Source organism: Myotis daubentonii, chromosome 12 (genome assembly GCF_963259705.1).
Source record: "Myotis daubentonii chromosome 12, mMyoDau2.1, whole genome shotgun sequence".
Classification (NCBI taxonomy): Eukaryota; Metazoa; Chordata; class Mammalia; order Chiroptera; family Vespertilionidae; genus Myotis; species Myotis daubentonii.
In genome coordinates, this window is record NC_081851.1 from 27,056,854 (window position 1) to 27,079,082 (window position 22,229).

General features: G+C 41.3%; 1 long non-coding RNA gene across 1 annotated transcript; it reads left to right on the forward strand.

Moving 5' to 3' along the window:
* The first annotated feature begins 526 nt into the window (after positions 1-526).
* Positions 527-7,509, forward strand: LOC132213793 (uncharacterized). Its single transcript, XR_009448064.1, has 3 exons — positions 527-830; positions 3,961-4,080; positions 6,395-7,509. It is a non-coding gene; the product is annotated as an uncharacterized LOC132213793 (long non-coding RNA).
* The last annotated feature ends 14,720 nt before the right edge of the window (positions 7,510-22,229 follow it).

Below are 22,229 nucleotides of genomic sequence, written 5' to 3' on the forward strand. Positions count from 1 at the left end.
ACACTGTTAATTACTCTCACCTTTGGAAAATTAGCGGGAGATCTTACAACATTTTTCTGGGCTTGCAAATTCTGAGTGGGGAAGGATTCAGCAGGTGCAGGCAGCAGGGATCTTCTCTCTTGGACGCCCCTGGAAGGAACTGTCCAAAGGGGCATCGCCGGGGAGGGTCCGAGGAGACAGGGTGGGCGTTAGGAGGAGACGGGGCCGCAACGTGAACACGCCCGGCTGCCTGAGCCCTTCGTCTGGTGTTTTCTCAGCTGGCAACTAAAACCCTTCCCCGAGCCCTCGCCGGTTTGGCTCAGTGATAGAGCATAGTCTGTGGGCTGACGGGTCCCAGGTTTGATTCTGGTCAAGGGCACATGCCTGGGTTTCAGACTCTATTCCCAGGAGGGGGCGTGCTGGAGGCAGCCGGTCAATGATTCTCTCTCATCACTGATGTTTCTATCTTTCTGTATCCCTCTCCCTTCCTCTCTGAAATTAATATATATATATATATATACCCTTCCCTGATTTGTGGGGTGTGCAATGACAGTCACTGCTGCCTGCAAACCTTCTGCAAATGTCAAACCCATTACCCGGCAGAGGAAGACAGGGTTTTAATTGAACGTTTTCTCCAACCTTCAGCCCTCCCCAGCGATAACAGGATTGCTGGTGGCATGACGGCCTTTTTGCAAGACCCAGACTGGAAAAAGCACATGATCTCCACAGAAATGTGTGGACTGGAATAAGTCTGACCTTCTGTTTGTTTTTTGATGTCCTCGTCTCTTCTGCCTGCCAACATTTTCTGCTCGCAGAAGAAGGACTACCTGTCACAACGGGTCTTCATGAAGGTAAAAACCTAAGACGCCAAGCAAGAAAGGTCGCGGGAGAATCGGGCTGACACTCTGAAGGGCGTGTCTTGCTTTCCTTGTAACTGTGAAGGTGCTCAGACTGTGAGGCACCTCGGACACTTAGACACGGCCCTTTCCTCACCCCGCCAAACCCTCCTTTGACCCTGAATTTTCTCTTTCTCTCCCTCTGGCCAAGCTTCTAAAAAACGTAACCTATACTCACTGTCTTCCTTTTTATATTCCATCACTGTTCACCTGCTCTCCTGTGTGTGAGTGTGTGTGTTGTTACAAATGGTTAAAGAAGACAATTAGGTGATACATAGTTTATTTTAAAAATTTCATTTTTTGAAATACATGTTTTTATTGATTTTTTTAGAGAAAGAAGGAGAGTGAGAGAAACATCATCTATCGGCTGGGACAACACTCAACCAACTGAGCCACACGGGCCAGAGCCGATTTCAGTGTTTAAAACAACCTCTTAATGTGGTGCTGAAGCAAGAAGGCTGGGGCTGTGACAAGAGTCTCTCTCTCTCTCTCTCTCTCTCTCTCTCTCTCTCTCTCTCTCTCTCTCTCCTCCTCCTCTCCTTCTCTGTCTCTCTCTCTCGTTGAAAATATAGTTCCCAATTTTATCTTATTTTATTTGCTGGTTGCACAGCAAGGTTCCAGGATGCGGTCTGGCGCTTGACAGAGAGCTTGAGGCAGCTGTGGCTGCAGTTTTGACATGATGCTCAGTGGTGTATCACTTTTCTGTCTGTTTTCCTTTAGTCCAAGGCTGTGAAACACTTTTCCCACCAGTGCACAGCTGGTGAGGGATGCTTACCACAGTGTTGTCCTCTGTTTCGGTGGCCTGCTGTCCACATTGGCATTCGAGGAACCTAGGATTTCTAGTCTTCCTGAAAAGCCCCGATATCTTATCATGTGGATGCAGCACATCTTTTTTTCAATGCTTCCTTTGCTTCCGTTTTTAGGTGTGATTGAATTCTGCAAAAACCTCTCAGGAGAGTGAAAAAATGTTTTTTGACAAGCACTTGACATCCTCCGTTTGTCATATTCCACTTTTACTTGGTGGTTGGGCTACTGTCTACCATGTGGTACCTGCAAGCTCTCATTCTCTCTCACAGGCATGTATGCCATGGGTGTCCCCTCATGCCAGGCCCCAGCCCACATAAGAGCAGAATTTACTATTTTCAATCCATTCTCCATCTCTGAGCATATTTGGGGAACAGTGGACTTCTTGATCCTGAATTGATCTACTACTTTAATTTCAGGTCTTGATCACCAATGACGTGACATGGCCCTTGGGGGCTACAGTCCCCTCAGTAAGACCCTGCTACCCTTGTGGTGTCCCCAGACACAGAGCATGTGTGGGGCATGGATGTGTGCAGGTTGCACCTGCACCGCGAAGACACCACATGTCCCATCTTTCAATTCCCCTTAACACCGCCCATGTGATGTTAGCACTCTCAGAATGAAATCTTGGGACTACCAAGAAGAATGCTAAAAATCTTGAAACTCTTCTCCAAATTGACTACCACTGAAAAAACTCTCTCCCTGATCATGTCTTACCTGAGGCCCCAGCCATCTACTGAGTAGGTATTTGGAGTTTTCTTCTCAAAGACAGTTTCTCCACCTTGTTCATTATTGAACTCAGAGCCCCCACCTCTACCTATAGGTTGTTCAAAAGAAAGCTCAAATTCTATTTCTTTATTACTCAAGGTAGTTTATCTTCTCTCTGTCTCAACCATTCTTTCCAGCACAACCTTGGGACCTCATTTTCACACTGAAATACCAAACGAAAGGGCAAACTTCCCCTCCTCTCTCGTGAATTTTGCCAATCCCCTCAGAATATAAAACTGATTATATTTAGTTCCATATTTAAAATTAGGAATGTTCTTTTCCCTTATGGCACACAGATCAGACCTTTTGAATACTCACCCACAGTTTTATATTTCAAATAGTTTTTCCTTATGGGTCCACTACAAAGAAGACACTTTAAATTCAGGAATCCATAGCCATTTCAGTTACAACTGATTCACTAATTCATACCTATTACAATAATTATGGCAATTGTTATGATGACAGAAAAAATTATTAAATTATTATTAAGTCTTGGCATATGTCTGTTATAAATACTTTTGATAGCTCCTAACTACACACTTATTATTCCATAAAAAATATTTTCTGTAGAGTCCATACTTAGGATGGATTTAACTGGTACAGGACACCAGAGCAGTGTGTCAGCCAGGACACATTTTTATTGATTCACTGTGACTTTTCTGATTGATAAGTGCCCTGCTTATTCTTTGCAATGTTACTTTTGTCTACTCATGTCTGGCATCAAATTAAGAATTGAAAATAAAGTCAGTCAAACTTCTAATTACTTGGAATACATAACTCCAAGTCATTCATTTATTTAAATTATGGAATTGGTTTAACTAAGCAGGTACACATATCAGATCAGACATATTGAGTGTGTAGAAGCCCATCTTAGAGGTTGGGACTGTGTGTTCAGGGAACTGAAACCCTGATTGGACAGATGGGATTATCCCACATGATGACCACTCCATGCTTTTGTGTGTGATGCTCGTTTTCCCGGGCCTCAGCCATGCTTGAGCTAGCCCTGGGCTTGGTTGATGGCGACAATGGCTTTTGACTCTGATAATCTGCACCATTTGATTTTCAAGACTGTCTGTCTTGGGTTTCCAGTGGCTCACTCATTCCTCAATGGTAGTTCACTGGGCCTTGGTGACTACTATAGTTTTCCTGCCCCTGTCTGAATGGCCCTCCTGGGTTAACAAGAGTCTTGGGGGTTCAGCCTGAACTTGCAGTGGGGCAGATTGGGTGACAGCTATGGGCTGTAGAAGAAAGAGGAACCACCGACAGCATCTCAGACATAGTGTCACACCCAGTGGAAAGTTTTAGAGACTGGGTAGGAAGCAAAACCTAGATCATGCTGACGAAGGAGATCCAACAGGGAAAAGAGCCAGGAGACATCTTTGAGCCCATGATCTGTGGAAGGTGGAGTCTTTCATGGGGCGTGGTGTGGGGGTTGGGGATAGGCTGGTGACTTGGGGTAGGAAGGAACTGTGAAAGACTGGTGACATTTCTCATTTTTTTCTATCATTGTTAGCAATTTCATTCAGCAGAAGATTCTGTTCACATCTCCAGGACTTCACTGCTCCTCAAGTTGGAAAGGAGCCCCTCAAGGGATTGCACATCTTTAGCCAACATGGTGTGATCTGATATCCAAGTAATGGAAGATCTTAAGTCTTGTACTTTTAATGTTATTATCCCTTCTTTTACGAAACTTAAAACAAATTTTCAAGGGAGCATGAGCCCTGTGACAGTACCCAAACTACCCTCCTACCACTGGGCTGTATTAGGTCCCACATAGATCAGCTCTTTCTTAATTCTAGTGTGCTCTCTGCCTTTCTAGGGCACCCCTTTAGTGGAATCTTCTGTGGGTCAGGCAGCCATCACTTTCCCCTTTGTCTAAAAGTCATAATTCCAATGTCCTAGGGCCAGTCCTTATTAATCTGGCATCATTCTTGTACAATTTCCTAGGGCCTGTTCCTGGAAGCTCAGTGCAGGAGGGTCCCAACTCTTAGAGCTCAGATAATACAGAGATGGAAGTGAAAGAGAGCGTGCAATGACTACTATTCTGAGACTCTGTTGTAGTTGTGAATGTCAAGAGCATAGGTGGTCCCAGCCCAGCTTTGTGCTTATTTCCTCTGCTTTAATATAATGCCTGTCTGCTACCCCTGCCCCCTTGTCTCCTGCCCCAGTTCTGGCTTGTCAGCCTAATGAAGTGACATCAGCACTAATGATTCCATCCCTTATGCCTCTGAGTACCATTCTACATGCTAATGCCTCTATCAATAGGAGCGAGGTGAAGGGTTCTCAACACTGGATCCTCATGATGCCCCCCTGGTCGCTGCAATGCCAGCTCAGTTTCTCAAGCCTGTCATTTGCTGTCACTTATGGGCTGCGCAATTCGGGCTGCGATGACATTCCAGGAAGGAAGCCAGAGAGGAATTTTGTCCTTCTTTTTGAAAATCACAAGATCCAGCTTATCCTTGGTAGCAAGGTAGACCCTGCTTTTCTGGTAAAAAGTCCGTATTTCCACATTCTCACAATCATTGCAGTCTTTGCTGAGAGAGAAATACAAACCAGCTGAGACCCTCCTCCAATCCCCAGGAATGCTGATGTCTGGTTTGAGAGTCCAAGCTATATGCTAGAAATGACATAAGGATAATCTAGGGATCAATGTGCCAATAAGAGAGAGAATCATGGCCAGTGGGTCTCTTTGGAGTAGAGCACAGAGCTGTGGTCTGACTATCAAGAGATGAAGGCCCTAGGCCACCCCCACCATTACTTGTGTAGCTTTAGCTACTGTTTCAGTTAATTCAGGCTGCTATAACAAAATACCATAGGCTGTGTGGTTCTTAAACAACAGACATTTTATTTCTCATAGTTCTGGAGGCTAGAATCTGAGATTAGGGTGCCAGCATGTCTGGGTTCTGGTGAGAGACCTCTTCCAGGTTGCAGTCTGCTGACTTCTCACATACAGAAGAGACTAGGGAGCTCTCTGGAGTCTCTTTTATAAGGACATTACTCATGAAACTGTGCCCGCATGACCTAATTACCTCCCAAAGGTCCCACCTCCTAATACCATCACCTTGAAGGGTAGGATTTCAACAGCTGAATTTAATCTATAACAGTTAACCTATATTTGGACCCTATTATTCCTGTCTGTAGAATAAAAGGATTGTTATAGTTAGTTTCTAAATTCTAAGCTGAGAGAGCTTGCAGGAATGTCATAGATTTAATGTATTTGGGCTTCAGTAAGGCACATGGAGAGACTTTGTATATTTTTATATAAGATACCAACATATGGATTGTGATGACCACAATTTGGTAGTTTAAAAATAGGTCGGATGCCATAAATTTGATCTCTACTAGGAACTAAGTACCTCATGGTAGGCTAAAGTGCTCTATCCTAAAATTGTCTTTATAACATGCGTGAAGATATAGAAAATGTTCATCTATTATATGGATGGTTGATGCCTGAGAGAGATGGCAAGACTGAATGAGAAATAGATATGTCTTGACCTTATTTTTTTCCTATTGTCCCTCAACTTCCAATGCACAACTCTCTCAGCTTCTGAAAAAAATCTTTAAGAAGTATATGGGAGGGGTGGAGGTTAGAGATCTGACCTTAGAAGTAGCATTTGGAAAAGACACTTCAGGCCACAATTTTTATTTTTTGGGGTCATGAACCCCTTCAGCATTTGATGAAGCACACATATACACATAGATATATACACACAGATAAGCACACATACAATTTTTTTTAATATACCACATTCAAGATATCCTGGAAGCCCATCCATTAATTGAGTGTTATGAGTTCCTGTTTTAGGGGATTCGAACAACAACATGATGTATTCACGAAAAGTCTCCTGAGATCATGGATGGGATTAATAGGAATAGAATGTTCAGTGATTGTCCAGACCTAATCTCTTCACATAAGCTAACACTGGGAATTTGTACTCTGCTTCCAGATGATTCTTTCAAGAGATGTACCCAAACCAGAAACTTTTACAGAAGAGTGGCCTTGGAATCTTGTCAAACACAGAAAAGTTGAAGGAGCCTCAGATAGCTTGGCATGGAGAAGAAAGGATATGGAGGAGAAAGAAGAGAGGCATGGACAATGATTAGAATGATGACCCTGATAACGGTTCTTAGTCACTGGTCAGGATAATTTCCACAAAAGCTATTGGGATTCAGGATAACACTCAGTTGACCAGAAAGCTATCTACAAGAAACTTCTATTCCTCCAGGGCTCCGGTTAGTTAGGGTTTTATTGCACTGACCTGGTTGCATGAGTGACAATGTGTGGCAGATGCCTCAACCCTGACTCTGTGGGATAAACCTGCTGATCTCAGATAGATGCGGAGACTGGACCAGCCAAGCACGCAGGGACTGTACGCTGTTTAGATGAGCACTGAAATACACCAAGAAGGTCCTTAATATCTACCCAGTGTCTCTATTCTCCATGCTTCCCCAGGTAGCATAATGTTCTATATGGTTCTGACCATAAGCTCAGAAGTGGAGTATAAATGCGACTTCTGTTATTTTTTAATATAACAGCCTGTCTTCTAATTCAAGCCCACATTCCGCCTATTTAATCCAGATTTTCTGGGTTGTTTTAGATATAAACTCAATTCAGAAAGTCCCCTTTTTTTCTCTAGATTCTGAATGCTGATGTGGGTGAAAGAGAAGGAGGTTATGAGGGGTCCAGATGTTGGAAGGGTCATCTGGATCTTAGCTATTATGACCTGGGATGAGATGTATATCATCTTTAATGGTTCTTAGTCACTGGTCTCTGTTCCTACCAATATCCACTGAAATGTCTGTATTCACTCCCTGCCATGTGGCTATAGTTACACATACAGGAGTGGGCGAACATAAGTTTACAGTTGTTCATATGGAAAAAGACATGCAGGTTATGATTATAATAAAACAAGAATAAACTCTGTGTTTCGTGTATTTACAACTGCAAACCTACTTTGCCCATCCCTGTATTTACAATCTGTTTGTCTCTCAGGTTTATAGGTCCTTGCAACCAATTTCAAGACTCTCTGAGGAACTGTTCACATTTTTTTTGGTTGTGGGGGATGCTCTGTTTTAAGTCCCATTTCTGCCAATAAAACAAAAACAAACCAAAAACAAACCTTTGTACTGTAAGCTCTACTCAATTTCTGTTCTACCATGATTGGGCTGGGAACCATTCTTACTTCCCTAAGACATAAGGCATTGGGGTCCTTTGTTATTAAATTCCTCAGTTTTGTCTGGTACTCTGTCCCCTCCCTCCCTTTTGCTTTCCCTCCCCCAGGTCCCTGGAGGACTGAGAGAGCCACCAGAAAGTTTACACCTACTTTCTTTACTTTGACTTTAATTCTCCCCCAGACAATTTAGTCTAGATAGCAGGGGACCCTGGCATTTCATATATTCTCATTTTTATTTGAAGAAGCTAACGTTTCATGCTCTGTATTCTTTACAGCTTAGACTTGCAACAACAACAACAAAAAACCCCCAAAACCTCAATAAGTTTTCAAATAAAAACCCATATCTTTTAAGTCTTTGCTAAAATTCTTCAAATTATTTTTAGAAGCTCAAAAGGATTGTGAGACTCTTTCTTTGTATTCTGGGTAATTCTTCCCAGGAGGTAACACTTGCCACTGACTCAGGGCATATAGATAAAAAAATCTGATAAGAAAGTGTGGAGATGGGAGGTTGCAGGAACATCTGAAAGGATCCCATAATATAATGGGATATATCTTCATTTATTTAACTTAAGTCCATTTTCCCATTGACATAAATATCTCTTGGCAGCAATAAAACAGGATTCATCATCAGTCCCTATTAGCAACTTGATGTGAATTAGTTTCTCTTCTCCACACAATCTGAGTTCTGAGAGCAATTGGCAGGGGAGAGTGAGTTAGGATAAGGGCAGAGGGGAGGACAGGGGTAGTGGAAAGAAGGGGCAGCCAGGGGGTGCTTTAAGGGTAGGGAAAAGGAAAGAGGGAGCACAATGAGGGGCACTTTACACATCCCCCAATTATGCCAGATTTGGGGAAACTTGAGGTCAGCACATTCAGGCAGAGGAAGAGAAAGGTCTGTGGTCAGAGCCAGGTCAAGATTTAGCTCGCCCCCTTCAACCAGTCCCCACAAGCCTTCCCTTCTGGCAACCACCAGTCTGCTCTTTGTATCTATGAGTCTGCTTTAATTTTTTTTGTTCATTTATTTGGTTCCTTAGATTCCACATATAAGTGAAATCATATGGTATTTGTCTTTCTCTGACTGACTTATTTTATCTCTAGGTCATTCCATACCGTTGCAAATAGTTAAGATTTCATTCTTTTTTTATAGTCCAGTAAATATTTCATTATATATATATATATCACCATTTTTTGTCCACTCATCTATTGATGGGCACTTGGGTTGCTTTCATATCTTGACTACTGTAAATAATGCTGCAGTGAGCATAGGGGTTCATACATTTTCTTGAATTCGTGTTTTGGATTTCTTCAGATAAATACCCAGAATTGGAATTGCTATGTCATAAGTTAGTTCTATTTTCAATTTTTTGAGGAACCCCCATATTGTTGTTCATAATGGCTGCACCAATTTGCAATCCCACCAACAGTGCACAAGGGTTCCCATTTCTCCACATCCTCACCAATACTTGTTTGTTGATTTATAGATGACAGCCATTCTGATAGATTTGAGATGATATCTCATTGTGGTTTTCATTTCTCTGAAGATTAGTGATGTTGAGCATCTTTTCAAATATCTATTGGCCATCTGTTAGTCCTCTTTGGAGAAGTATCTATTCATGTCCTCTGCCCATTTTTTTAATTGGATTGTTTGTTTTTGGTGTTGAGTAGTATGAATTATTTATTCATTTTTAATATTAACCCCTATCAGATGTGTCATTGGCGAATGTCTTCTTCCATTGAGTAATCTTTGTTTCGTTTTGTTGATGGTTTCCTTGGGTGAAAAAGGTGAAGGGACTAAGAAGTATAAATTATCAAAGAGATATAAAATACAGAACTATAGGGGATATGGTAAAAAATATTGTGAAACTATATATGGTGCTAAGTGGGTGCTGGAAATATTGGGGGGAACACTTTGTAAAATATATGATTATCTAAGTCCTATGCTGGATACTTGAAACCAATATAAGATAATATTGAAAGTAAACTGTAATTGAAAAATAAAAAATCTTAAAAAAAGAATTGACTATTGATTTGTAAAAGTATATAGGAGACTTACTATTCAGATTTCCAGATAACTCAAAGCGATAGATGTAATCTCCAATAACACAGAGGTTCAAGCAGCAAAAGAAAAATGAACCTGAATGGTCCAGTGGGAAGATAAGCCTTTGGAAATATAGAAGGAAAGGATAATGCTTGCATGACCTGAACTCATTACGGGGCAGAGGGTTCTAGGCTGGGGTTTAGCATTCTAAAATTAGAGCTTTCACCTCTAAAGTGAGACAAAATAGAATAACTTGTTTATTATACATGACTGAGGAAAATAGCTGGACACTGACTTCATGTTCTTTCCAGTGTTCTGCATTCTGCCTCCTTGCTGTTTCTGTAGGAAGAATCAGAATGCTTTCCAAACCTTTGCTTTGATCACAAACATCGGAAAGGGTGACATTGCTTGATAGGCAGGAAAAGGAAGAATTCAGCTTTTGTTTTTTCCTTGAAAGCTCCTTGTGTTCTGAGCTTTAGACTTCCTTTTTAAGATATCTTTACTAAAACCATTCTATCACATGATGGCAGCAGAGATATAACATAAATTTATAACTTATGATGCATGGACGCACCCCAATGGGGAAAACGTCTAATTTATGTTTGTCCATGTATTTTCCTTGGTAAGTGTTTGTGTTCTAAGTTCTGGGAGGCATCCAACATAGAAAGGCCCTGTAATTCCAGACAGGATTAATATGGACAATATTTCATTCTGGGAGTGAAACCATAACTAAGAGAAGGTACTTTTATGTGGCCTCTAAATTTTTTGAGATATTACTCAAGTGCCCATAAAAACCCAAACCAACTCTCCACTTGCATTCTTAATTCTCTCTGCACCTCATTTCTTTCCTGGACAGAGACATTTTTCAGGCTAGATAGGAGACAAAGAGCACCTACCTATGAAAGACTCAGACTTCCCCTTTTCAGATTATCTTCATCCTCACTCTGCATTGCTTCTGTCTTCCTCAAAGAAAATTTTTCTTGGGTCCTAACCAGTGACCAACAAAACAACAGGGGAAACATAGACTCTGGTAGGATGGTCCCAAACCTTTGTCTGGGAAGATCTGTATATTTTGGATGTGCGTTTCTCAAGGCACAAAAGGGTTCTGTAGAATAACCCGTCTTCTTTGATGACACCAGATTTTCTCCTGAGAGAGAACTCAAACGCCTCTCAGATCCACTCATTCATCAAACACAAGAACGGTGCACACTATACACCACACACTGGGGAACCAATACCAGCCAGCACTGGGTGACAACTAACCACGGGTCATGGCATTCCAAGTTCCTTACACATATCACCTCACTTGAGCCTCTCTACTTTGCCATGAGGTAGTTGCCAGCAATATGCCATTCATCTTACAGGTGAGGAAACCAAGGCACTTGAAGGTAAAGTAACAAAACCAGAGAGCCAGTCAGAGACAGACTCACTATTAGCAACCAACCAGTCTAACTTTAAAGTCCATGCTATTCACCACCTAACTGCAGGAGACAAAGGGTCTGCCTTCAGTTTATAATCTAGTAATGAATGAAGCATACAATCTAAGGCAGACATGCTGAATCCAAAAGATGATGTTTTGGTGACATACTGGATCTGACTCAGGAGAAAAGCTTGGCCCAGAACATGAGTTGATTCATTAAAGGTTCATGGTTGATACAGGGAAAAATTAAAAGATAGGAAATGCCTCCATCTGCAGTGGTTCTCAACCTTCTGGCCCTTTAAATACAGTTCCTCATGTTGTGACCCAACCATAAAATTATTTTCGTTGCTACTTCATAACTGTAATGTTGCTACTGTTATGAATGGTAATGTAAATATCTGATATGCAGGATGGTCTTAGGCGACCCCTGTGAAATGGTCGTTCGACCGCCAAAGGGGTCGTGACCCACAGGTTGAGAACCGCTGAAGAGTGAGATGGACATTTCCTTTCCTCACTTCAACCCTGGACATCTCAAGGTTTTATATGGGACCTTTGATAAAGACATGAGATAGTCACGTTCAGATGTTTCGATTGGAGATTCGACATGGAGAGGAAGGCAGTGGCTAAAGGCCTGTGTTTTTGGAGCTATTTTGGTGGAGTGCTTTTGTGGGTGCTTTTGAGTGTTTTTCACATTCACTGTTTTTCCTCTTTGAATGCCTTTCTACCAGGAGTCCCCTTTAAATCTAGAAAGCTCTGAGACAAGCAGCAGGCTACATAGCTGTGGTGCTGAATTCAAGGGTGAGAAAGGAACCTTCAGATCTCTTCCTACTTTGTCCCTCTCAGCTCCTTTGGGATACAAAAGGTGGCAGGGAGTCCGGGTAGAGGCTCTGTCCAGGAATAGAGTCTGCATTTATGTGAAATATCTCTTAGGCTATAATTCTCAGGAACCAGGTTGAAGCAGATGGGTTATATAAACCCGACACCGAGCTCTTCGTGTGAAAACAGGGAAATTAATTCTCTGCCGGAATAGCAAAGGTATCATTAAATCATATTCTGGGTGCATCCAAAATTCTGTTAACTTTATATTTTCCAGTTAAATTTTATGTTAAGAATAACTTGGAGTTGTTTAGTTCCTCTTGTCCTAGAAAAAACTCATTTTGGGACAATTTTAGTCCTCTCTGTTTTGACTTTTCTACATTTTGAGATTTGCATGGGTAAGTTAGAAATTAGATTTCTAAAAACACCTGCTTTCTTTATACTTTTAGAGAATAGAGATGAGTAAGCTCTTTTCTAGTCCACTTTTAACTGACTAAAGTTTCAGAAAAAACATCTTCAGAAGATAGATCATTGAATTGTGTCCATTCTTAGGAATTGTGATATCAAATAGTGCCAAGGGTACTCAAAATGACAAAAATCCAAGGAACAAAAATAATGCTTAACTTTCATTTTACTGTTGAACCATTAAAAGTGAGACAATTTATTATAGTGCAACAGTTTATGTTTTCCCATTTCTAAAGAGATAAATAAACAGAGAAATGGGCCCATATTTCTCTAAGGATGCATGAATATTCACTAAAAGCTATAATGAGTAAGGGCTAAAAATACAGCCACCTTGTGATGTCTGTAGTAGCTCTTCAGCTACCTGCATTTTATAGGGTGGAAGAGAAAGTGTCTTCACTTGCCCCAACTCACTCTCTATTCAATGCACTTAGTCTACCTCTCATACCAGTTGCTGCTATTTGAGGTCTTTCCTTTTATGTTTACACTAGGGGCCTGGTGCACGAAATTCGTGCACTGTGTGTGTGTGTGTGTGTGTGTGTGTGTGTGTGTGTGTGTGCGTGGGGAGTGTCCCTCAGCCCAGCCTGCCCCCTCTCACATACTGGGAGCCCTCAGGCGTTGATCCCCATCACCCTCCAATCGCAGGATCGGCCCCTTGCCCAGGCCTGACGCCTCTGGTGGAGGCGTCAGGCCTGGGCAGGGGACCCTCATTTCCCCCCATCACTGGTTCTGCCCCCAGCCCAGGCCTGATGACTTGGCCAGAGGAGTTGACCCTCATCACCCTCCGATCACCAATCACCGGATCGGCCCCTTGACCAGGCCTGAGGCCTCCGACAGAGGTGTCAGGCCTGGGCAGGGGACCCCCAGCTCCCCGCGGTTGCAGGCTCTGCCCTTGCCCAGGCCTAACGCCTCTGGCCTAGGCGTCCGGCCCGGGCAGCGGGGACCCGCAGCTGCAGCGGCCCCGCAATCGTGGGCTTCGCTTTAGGCCCAGGCAAGGGACTCCTAGCTCTTAGGACTGCCAGCTTCGACCGTGCCCAGCTCTCATCGCTGGCTCCACCCCTACTTCCTGCTATCACTAGCCAGGGTGACAAAGGCGCCTGATTCATTTATTTATTTATTTATTTATTTTTATTTTTTTATTGCTTAAAGTATTACAAAGGGTATTACATATGTGTCCTTTTCCCCCCGGCCCTTGACAGTCTCCTAGCCTCCCCTATCCCCCAGTGCATTATGTCCATTGTCAAACTTTGTTTTTAAGACTTTTTTTTTTTTATTGAGTTCAGAGAGGAAGGGAGAGGGAGAAAGAGATAGAAACATCAATGATGAGAGAGAATCATTGATCAGCTGCCTCCTGCATGTCCCTGACTGGGGATCGAGCCCGCAACCCAGGCATGTGTCCTGACCTAGAATTGAACCGTGACTTCCTGGTTCATAGGTCAACACTCAATCACTGAGCCATGCCAGCTGGCCGGGCGCTGTTCAAACTTTTAACAGCTGTGTGACCTGAGGTGAGATTTTAATGAGATAATAATTTATTTAAAGGGTTACCTTAGTGCTTGACACATAGTAAATACTTAAGAAACTAATATTTTATAATTTTGAATTACTATAATTGAAACACTATTCTTGCTTATGATTTACTAAAACTATCTGACAATTTAGAGTGTTACCCCCACCCCTGTCAATGCTATGAAATTTGAGGGTTGGATGATTTGATCCCCATCTGTGATGTTCTGAGGCTCCCCTCCCCTTACCTCACACCAAATGGTCCACTCAAAGCAGAGGAGACACTTAGTGAGTTGGACCCAATGTGATGGGGATGATGGTTTCATCCATACTTTTCTCAGTACCCTCTGACATGGTCTTAGTAGACACCAAGATTGATGTGAGTTGGACTGAGAGACCTCTTAGTCCCTAAATATATTTTCCCCACTTTGTCTCAGTGTTTGCAATTCCTACCACAGGCCACTTTTTTGCCTAATGGCACTAAGAGTTTTGCAGGAGCAAAGATGAGTTTGAGTAGTTCATCCTTTCTTTTTAGAGATGAGAAACCTGACAGAAAACTGAGCTCTCCTACATCCCAGCTCTTGGTTTATCATCAGGAATAAGTTCCTGGACAAGAAGGGCCATGGGCAGCTTTTAAAGTTTCCCCATATTTTACATGGGTAATTTCTACAGGAATAAACATAACACACAAGCAGTTTCTCAATGCCTCGTGTTGAAATCCATGGACTTCCATTGGCACCTTGGCCTTAGGCTTTGGTGGTTCATATGGCATTCTCCACTTTAGCTATAGAAGCAGCAGGTGGAGAAGAAAAAAAAAGCCTGTTTAGAGCAGACAGATTTTGTTTTGGTTGTTAGCTAAAACAGAAACTCTATCATTCTGGACTTGGCAGCTTGTTAGTAGAAACACCACCGGGAAGCTCTGAGTTGGTAATTTAGAGCACGGAATTATTCCCCGTTACAGCTGCAGAGCAGTAGGTGGCTGTGACTTAGGCAAACACTAACTTTAAGAAAAAATGGAATAAGAAATGGAGGACTCTCCCCCTCCCTCCAATACCAGTATGACTAAGGATGTGAAAGTTCATTTCTTTTCCTCTGGATTCTCTTTTTATTAACTTGCTTAAACACATGGGAGAGCATTTCACTCAATGTAATTAACTTTAACAACCACTTATTGAGCACCTACTGTGTGCCAGACACAGTGCTAGGTTTCGGGAATTGTCATTCCCTGCTTCAGATTTTGGTCTGGAGGCAGACATACATATAGATTTATAATAACGGAACAAAGATATTCCTTCAAGACACTGGACAAGGAGTGATTCTGTCTGTGAAATGGGAGAAGCCTTCTAGGAGCAAGTGAGCAGAAGCCAAAGGAGTAAATGGAGCAGAAATGGATTGGATTGGAGGAAGAGGGTTCCAGGTAGAGGGAGTTGTCAGGGAAAAATCTGAAGGATAGCTGAGCATTTGAGTGTGAGAGGTAATAAGATAGGTATGTTTATTCTGTGTCTCTGTCTGATGGCTATGCTCATATTAAAAACTAGAGGCCTGGTGCACAGATTTGAGCACTGGTGGGAGTGTGGCCTGTGGGGATTGACCCGCTGTGGGAGTGCCACTCACCCCAGTCAACCGAGTGGCTGTGGACCTGCCCTCTGAGCAGCTTCTCCCACTGTGGGAACACACTGACCACCAGGGGGCAGCTCCTGAATTGAGTGTCTGCATCATAGTGGGCAGTATGTGCCATAGAGACTGGAAGACTGATCATCCTGTTCGTTCTGCAGTTCAGTTGCTGGGCTTTTATATATATAGATCGCAAAGGGTTCTTTAGAATACCTGACCAAGCCATTTGCCATGGGAGGCCACACTCACAGATACTCCAGATCACAAAGGTATGCAGGAACTTTTTCTTGTCATATGGCATGTGGGGAGAGCAGAAAGAAAAACTATCCAAAGGAGATGGAGACTAAGAGAAACTCTAGAGACAAATTTAGAGTAATAAGAGTGTAAAAAGATAAATGTATCTAAAATGAATCTAGGAAAATTAACATTTTAATCTATACATGTATTACTACTTTAGTATTATAATGGAAAAATATTACCCATAAGAGCAGTACAAATGCAAAACACCTGTGATTAATCTTGATCAGAAATTTGGCACAAAGCCTAGATAATGAAAACTACAAAAGCTAGTCAAACAGTTTACTGAAATGATTTGACTAAATGAATAAAAATAAAATGGTCATCAATGGGGACCCTCAATTTGTAAAAATATAGTGGGTTCCCCGATTTTGTTAGGTATAATGTGATTCCAATGAACTTCCACCAGGATTTCTTTTTAATGTATAATTCTAAGAGTTTATTGTTAGAATAAATGGCCAAAATATTAGGGAACTTTGGGGGGGAAAAAAGAAGTGTTATTTTACTAGGTCATATTAAAATGTATTTTAAATATAAAATGCATAAAATTTTATAATATTGAAGAAAAATACATATAAATAAATTGAATAAAAACAAAACAAAAGTCTGAAACATACATTTGCATACATAAGAATTTAGTATTTCTACTTAATGACTAAAAGATTTGTTAATTTATGGGCTGAGGCAATTAATTAACTATATGGAAAAATTGTCCAATTTTTATAGCACATATTAAAATACATTAACATTTAATTAAAGAGTTAAATTAAAAGTAATAAATCATATAAATATTTTAGGAATATAAAGTAACTGTGTGTGAGGAAAAAAACCTTTTTCAACATAAAAGCAAAGGCATAAACTATCACACAAAAAGATTGACCACCATGCTTTTTATATACGAAAATATTGTGAATAAAATAAGTTAAATGAAAAAAAGGAAAATATTGGCCATACATAATTAGAGGAGTTGGATCTTTAATATATTAAAAAGGGTTGATATCCTAGCTGGTTTGGCTCAGTGGACAGAGCAATGATGGCGAACCTTTTGAGCTCGGCGTGTCAGCATTTTGAAATACCCTAACTTAACTCTGGTGCCTTGTCACATATAGATTTTTTTTGATATTTGCAATCATAGTAAAACAAATATTTATATTTTTGATATTTATTTTATATATTTAAATGCCATTTAACAAAGAAAAATCAACCAAAAAAATGAGTTCGCGTGTCACCTCTGACATGCGTGTCATAGGTTCGCCATCACTGGGATAGAGTGTCCGCCCTTGGACTGGAAGGTCCAGGTTTGATTCACTGTCAAGGACATGTACCTCAGTTGCAGGCTTGATCTCTGGCCCTGGTTGGGGCGCATGAAGGAGGCAACCAATTGATGTGTCTTTTTCACATCGATGTTTCTCTCTCTGACTCTCCTCCTTCCTTCCACTCTCTCTCTCTAAAAAAAAATCAAAAAAAAAAATCAATGGAAAATCCTTGGGTGAGGATTTTAAAAAAAAGTGTTAAGAGATCCATGTGCCAAAACAGCACAGTAGAAAAATACACAGAGGATATGGCTAGGTAATTGGCAAAAATGAAAAGTAAAAAGGATGCCAAGAGACTTTTGTGGTTTGATTACCAAATTTGTAAAGAATTAAAAAAATATAATATTTGGTTTAGATAAGAGTGAGGAATGGAAATATTTTTTTAGTGTTCATGAGAATTTAAATGCCTACAACCTATGAAGAGTGATTTAACAAGAACATATGCATAACCCACACTAAGTGGCAGTGAGATTAATTCCAGATGCAGGCGTTCAAAGGGTCCAGAGGGAGGAGATCTGAGGTCTCTGGGGACAAAAAATAGATTTGTCAGGCTTGTGGACCTGCTGGTAGACAGTTTTGGCAACTTTATAGAAGTCTCCCCACTGATGTTTATTTCTAATTTGAGTCACTGTAAATGCACCACGGTGAATAAAGGAATGAACAAGTTAAAAAAAGAGGTTTGCCAGGGAGACTTGAAGAACTGAGTGTCCATTTTGAGCTTTCTATAGCCCTGAGGTTTTCAACCCACAGCCATTGTTTAAGCATCTGAATTTCTCTGATTCAGGAGCAGACTACTGCCATGTTACAAGGATGCAGGATGGCAAAAGTCTAGGAAGTGAAAGGCCACGTGTTGCAGAATGGACTTCATCCATCTGTGCCACCATCTTTCTATCTTCTGTTGCTGCTGCCTGTGCATGAAAGTCAGCCAGGGATTTTCCCGGGTACTCTGGTCAGCCCTTTTAGTGTGAGCCTCAGTTCTGATGGCACCAATTTCAGAAGATAGCAGTAACAAGGTTCTTTCTCTGTTGCCTATTTTGATTGGGATCCCAGAGCATGTCAGAGAACCCTTTTGTTTTCAGAACATCCCCAAATCACAGACAACCCCAAAGACACACGGCTGCCTCTATTAATATTTATAGCTGGCATGCTCTGGTGAGGACACGGAGCTCTGCTTGCTGGGCTGGCATTAGCTTGTGAAAAGTGTCTCCTTTTGAGTAGGCCATCTGGGGTAGTACTATCACAACCAGCCTTTTCATTTCTACAGGATGACCCATTAACAATCAAGATTAGATTAGGAATGGTTCCAGCCATGGGCAAACTACGGCCCGCGGGCCGGATCTGGCCTGTTTGAAATGAATAAAACTATTGAAATAAAAGACCGTACCCTTTTATGTAATGATGTTTACTTTGAATTTATATTAGTTCACACAAACACTCCATCCATGATTTTGTTCCGGCCCTCCGGTCCAGTTTAAGAACCCATTGTGGCCCTCGAGTCAAAAAGTTTGCCCACCCCTGGGACTCTAGAGCAGTGATGGCGAACCTATGACACGCGTGTCAGAGGGGGTGACACACAAACTCATTTTTTTGGTTGATTTTTCTTTGTTATATGGCATTTAAACATATAAAATAAATATCAAAAATATAAGTCTTTGTTTTACTATGGTTGCAAATATAAAAAAATTTCTATATGTGACACGGCACCAGAGTTAAGTTAGGGTATTTCAAAATGCTGACACGCCGAGCTCAAAAGGTTCGCCATCACTGCTCTAGAGGGATGTCTTGCAAATCAGGGCAGCGTCATAGAATGGAACATTATTACCTGGCAGTCATGGGGCTCACCTTTGTGAGATGTAGTAATGCAGCAAGATTAAGAACGTTGTAACGTTTCTGGTGAAAGCGGAAGGACATTAGAAAACGTTAGTGCATTTGAAGAGAAATGTTGAGTCAATTCAGACATAAGAGGGCCTTGGACAGCGTGTGGAGATTGCAAATTAAGGTCATTTCTAAGGTCAAATTGGCTGAGGCTTCCACTAGCTTTACAGCTGCAGCCTTAAGACAGCCTGAGCCACTGGATCAAGCTCCTGCATGAGCATTCCCAGAGCTTGATCGTCTCTTTCACGCACAAATAAAAATAAAAGCTTTTGAATCGTTCGGTAGCCCTCAGGCAAGTGGTTTTTGCAGTGCTCCCTTTAGTCATACAAAAGCCTGCTCTGCTCATGTTTACCTTCCCAAGGGAGAGGTTCAGGCATTGAAACTTGAGTACATTCCTATGTGGGGAAGATAATAGAGGAAAATTAGGGACTCACAGTCTGCCATAAGCAGCCGAGCCTAAAAATCCAGGAGACTCTCGCTTAGCTGTGGGTCTCGGAAATTCCTGGATTAGCTTAGTTCCTTTTGGAGATAGCCAAATTCCTTCAGCATCAGACATAGGTAATGAACAGTGTCCAGAGATCATTGTAGTGTTTCCTTGGAGACTTTGTGTCATGTTTCAGATAACTGTTGGAGCAAATAGACGAAATCTTTTATGGACTCCTCTTTGGTAATGGAGTGCAACAAGAGATTGTCTATATGCTGCAAAAAGGTTGATTTCCCAAGGAAAGTGCTTGAACCCTGGAGACTTATTTGGGAAACATAAGAAGGTGCCTCAATGAATCCTGGAGGCATAACTCTCCAGGTATATTGTTGATTGTTCCAAGTAAAAGCCAACTGATATTAGCTGTTGGGATCTACAGGAAGGCTGCAAAGGCCGAACAAAGGTCTACAACAGGTGGATTGAGTCAGGTGGATCTTGTGACAGTAAGGGGTTTGCGTTGGAACAACTGGGAAATGGGAAATAACTATTTTTATTAATAACTCTCAAATCCTGGACAAATCACTCCCCCATCCATAAAGTTTGGGACTGGCAAGATTGGCCCCAGGCAAGGTCAAGTACAGGGAATGATCAGCCACTGAGCAATTAGGTCTTCTGCTGTGAGTGTGAGGCCTTGTATGGCCTCAGGCTTTCATGGGTACTTAGGTAATTAGGGAGAGATTTAGTTTTATCTATCTGAATCTTTCTAAGTTCTGCACTGTTTATTCTTCCACTGTCAGTGTTAGAAGCAGCCCACAGGTTTATCAGGTATTTTGATTAAATTAAGGGTTTTTTAAAAATGTCTTTATTGATTAAGTTAGATCCTTCCTCTTTTAAAAGAAATCCATTTTTTATTGATGTCAGAGAGGAAGGGAGAGGGTAGAGAGAGAGAGAGAGAGAGAGAGAGAGAGAGATGAAAGGGAATCATTGATCAGCTGCCTCTGGCACATCCCCTACTGGAGATGGAGCCTGCAACCCTGGCATGTGCCCTTGACCAGAATTGAACCCAGGACCTTTCAGTTGACAGGCCGACACTCTGGGCCAACCCAGTTAGGTCTGGAATCCTTCCTCTTTTATTTGAAGGACAGACTAAAGAACGTAAGAGGAAATGCTGGACAGGAAATTCTAAGGTGAGGTCTGCATTGGAGGCAAAATATATTATCCCTTTTAATTCAGAAAGAAAATCTCTACCTAATAGATGACTGGGGCTGTATCACACAGCAAAAAGGAATGTTTTATTGTTGTTGTTTGTTGTTTTTTTTCAGTAAAGGATCCCAGAGTCACCTATACTGGTTGGGATAAAAATTCCCTCTGAATTTTATTAGATACCCCCACTAGGGGAACTTGCTTTTTACTCTGAGGGAGCTGTTGTCCTCTGAGGCTGGAATTTACAATAGAAAGTTGTACAGGGCAAGAGGAAAGTGGGCTTTTTGGACACTTTGTCAATCCACTATGAAGTCAGGGTCAGCCATGATGGTTCTTTCCTCTGTCCAGACTGAGGTAAGGGGTGTAATGAGAATGCCCTTGGGAAGGAGCCTGGACCCATTCCAGCTCAAACTGGACCCAGTCCAACTCTTGGCCTGTTAACCACCAACGATTCCCATAGAAACTTGGATTGGGGAAAGGATTGGACCGGCAAACCAAAGAATGAGGACTGTGGAGCAATTCCAATCAAAATGGAGAAAGGCAACTGCCACCAACAGTTGTCAGAGTGGAATCTGGGGATTTAAACCAATGGGGACTTGTGGTCCTAAAGACAAGGAGATTGGCTCTGGGTAGTAATATCTGCCAGCTCAATTGGCTCTGGGCAGAATCCTCTACCAGCTCACTTGGGTTTCTGGGTTCTGGGCAGAACTGTCTATCAGTTCAGCCTGACCTGCCCAGTAAAGCTCAGCCTGCCCTGCCCAGTAAAGAAAAGCCAATTAATTTTATTGGGTGCTCAAACCAAGAGAGATTTACCAATAGTGCTTAGAAATGGTGAGTTTCTCTTTTTCCTGAATTTCATAAAAAAATTATTTATTCCACCATTGCCACCAACCTGTTAAAAAAACAAGACTCAACTGAGTAAATTTGAAAATCTAATTTGATTTATTAAGTAATTTATGAATCAGGCAGCATCTTATCTAGCAAGTAGAGGTTTACTTTTTATGGTTTAATAGTATTCCATTATATATAATATTTAATATTTTATATATAATATTCATATGATATATATATATATATATATATATATATATATATATATATATATATGATTTTCTTTCTCCATCTGTTGATGGACACATAGGTTGTTGCCATGTCTTGGCTTTTGGAAATAATACTGTAATGAACAGGAGGTACAGATATCTCTTGGAAACAGTGATTTTGTTACCTTGGTATAAGTACTTAGAACTAGAATTGCTTGATTCTATGGAGTTCTAGTTTTTATTTCATTACTTGTGCTTTAGGTGTCATATAAAAAAAATTATTGCTAGGCACAACCCATGTCAAGGAGCTTTATTCTCATGATTTCTTCTAGATGTTTTGTGGTTTTAGGTCATTTAAATCTTGAATTCATTTTGAATTGACTTGTGTGAGTGATATAAGATAGGAGTATAGTTTCATTATTTTACATGTGAATATCAAATTTCCCCAGCACCATTTATTAAAGACTGTCTTTTCTCCACTGAGTATTCTTGGCTCCTTTGTTAAATGTTAGTTGGCCATATATACATGGGTTTATTTACAGGCTACAAAATGCAGCACTTTAAAAGAAACTTGGTCATCATTCTCCAGGTTTCAGGGAAAGTCCT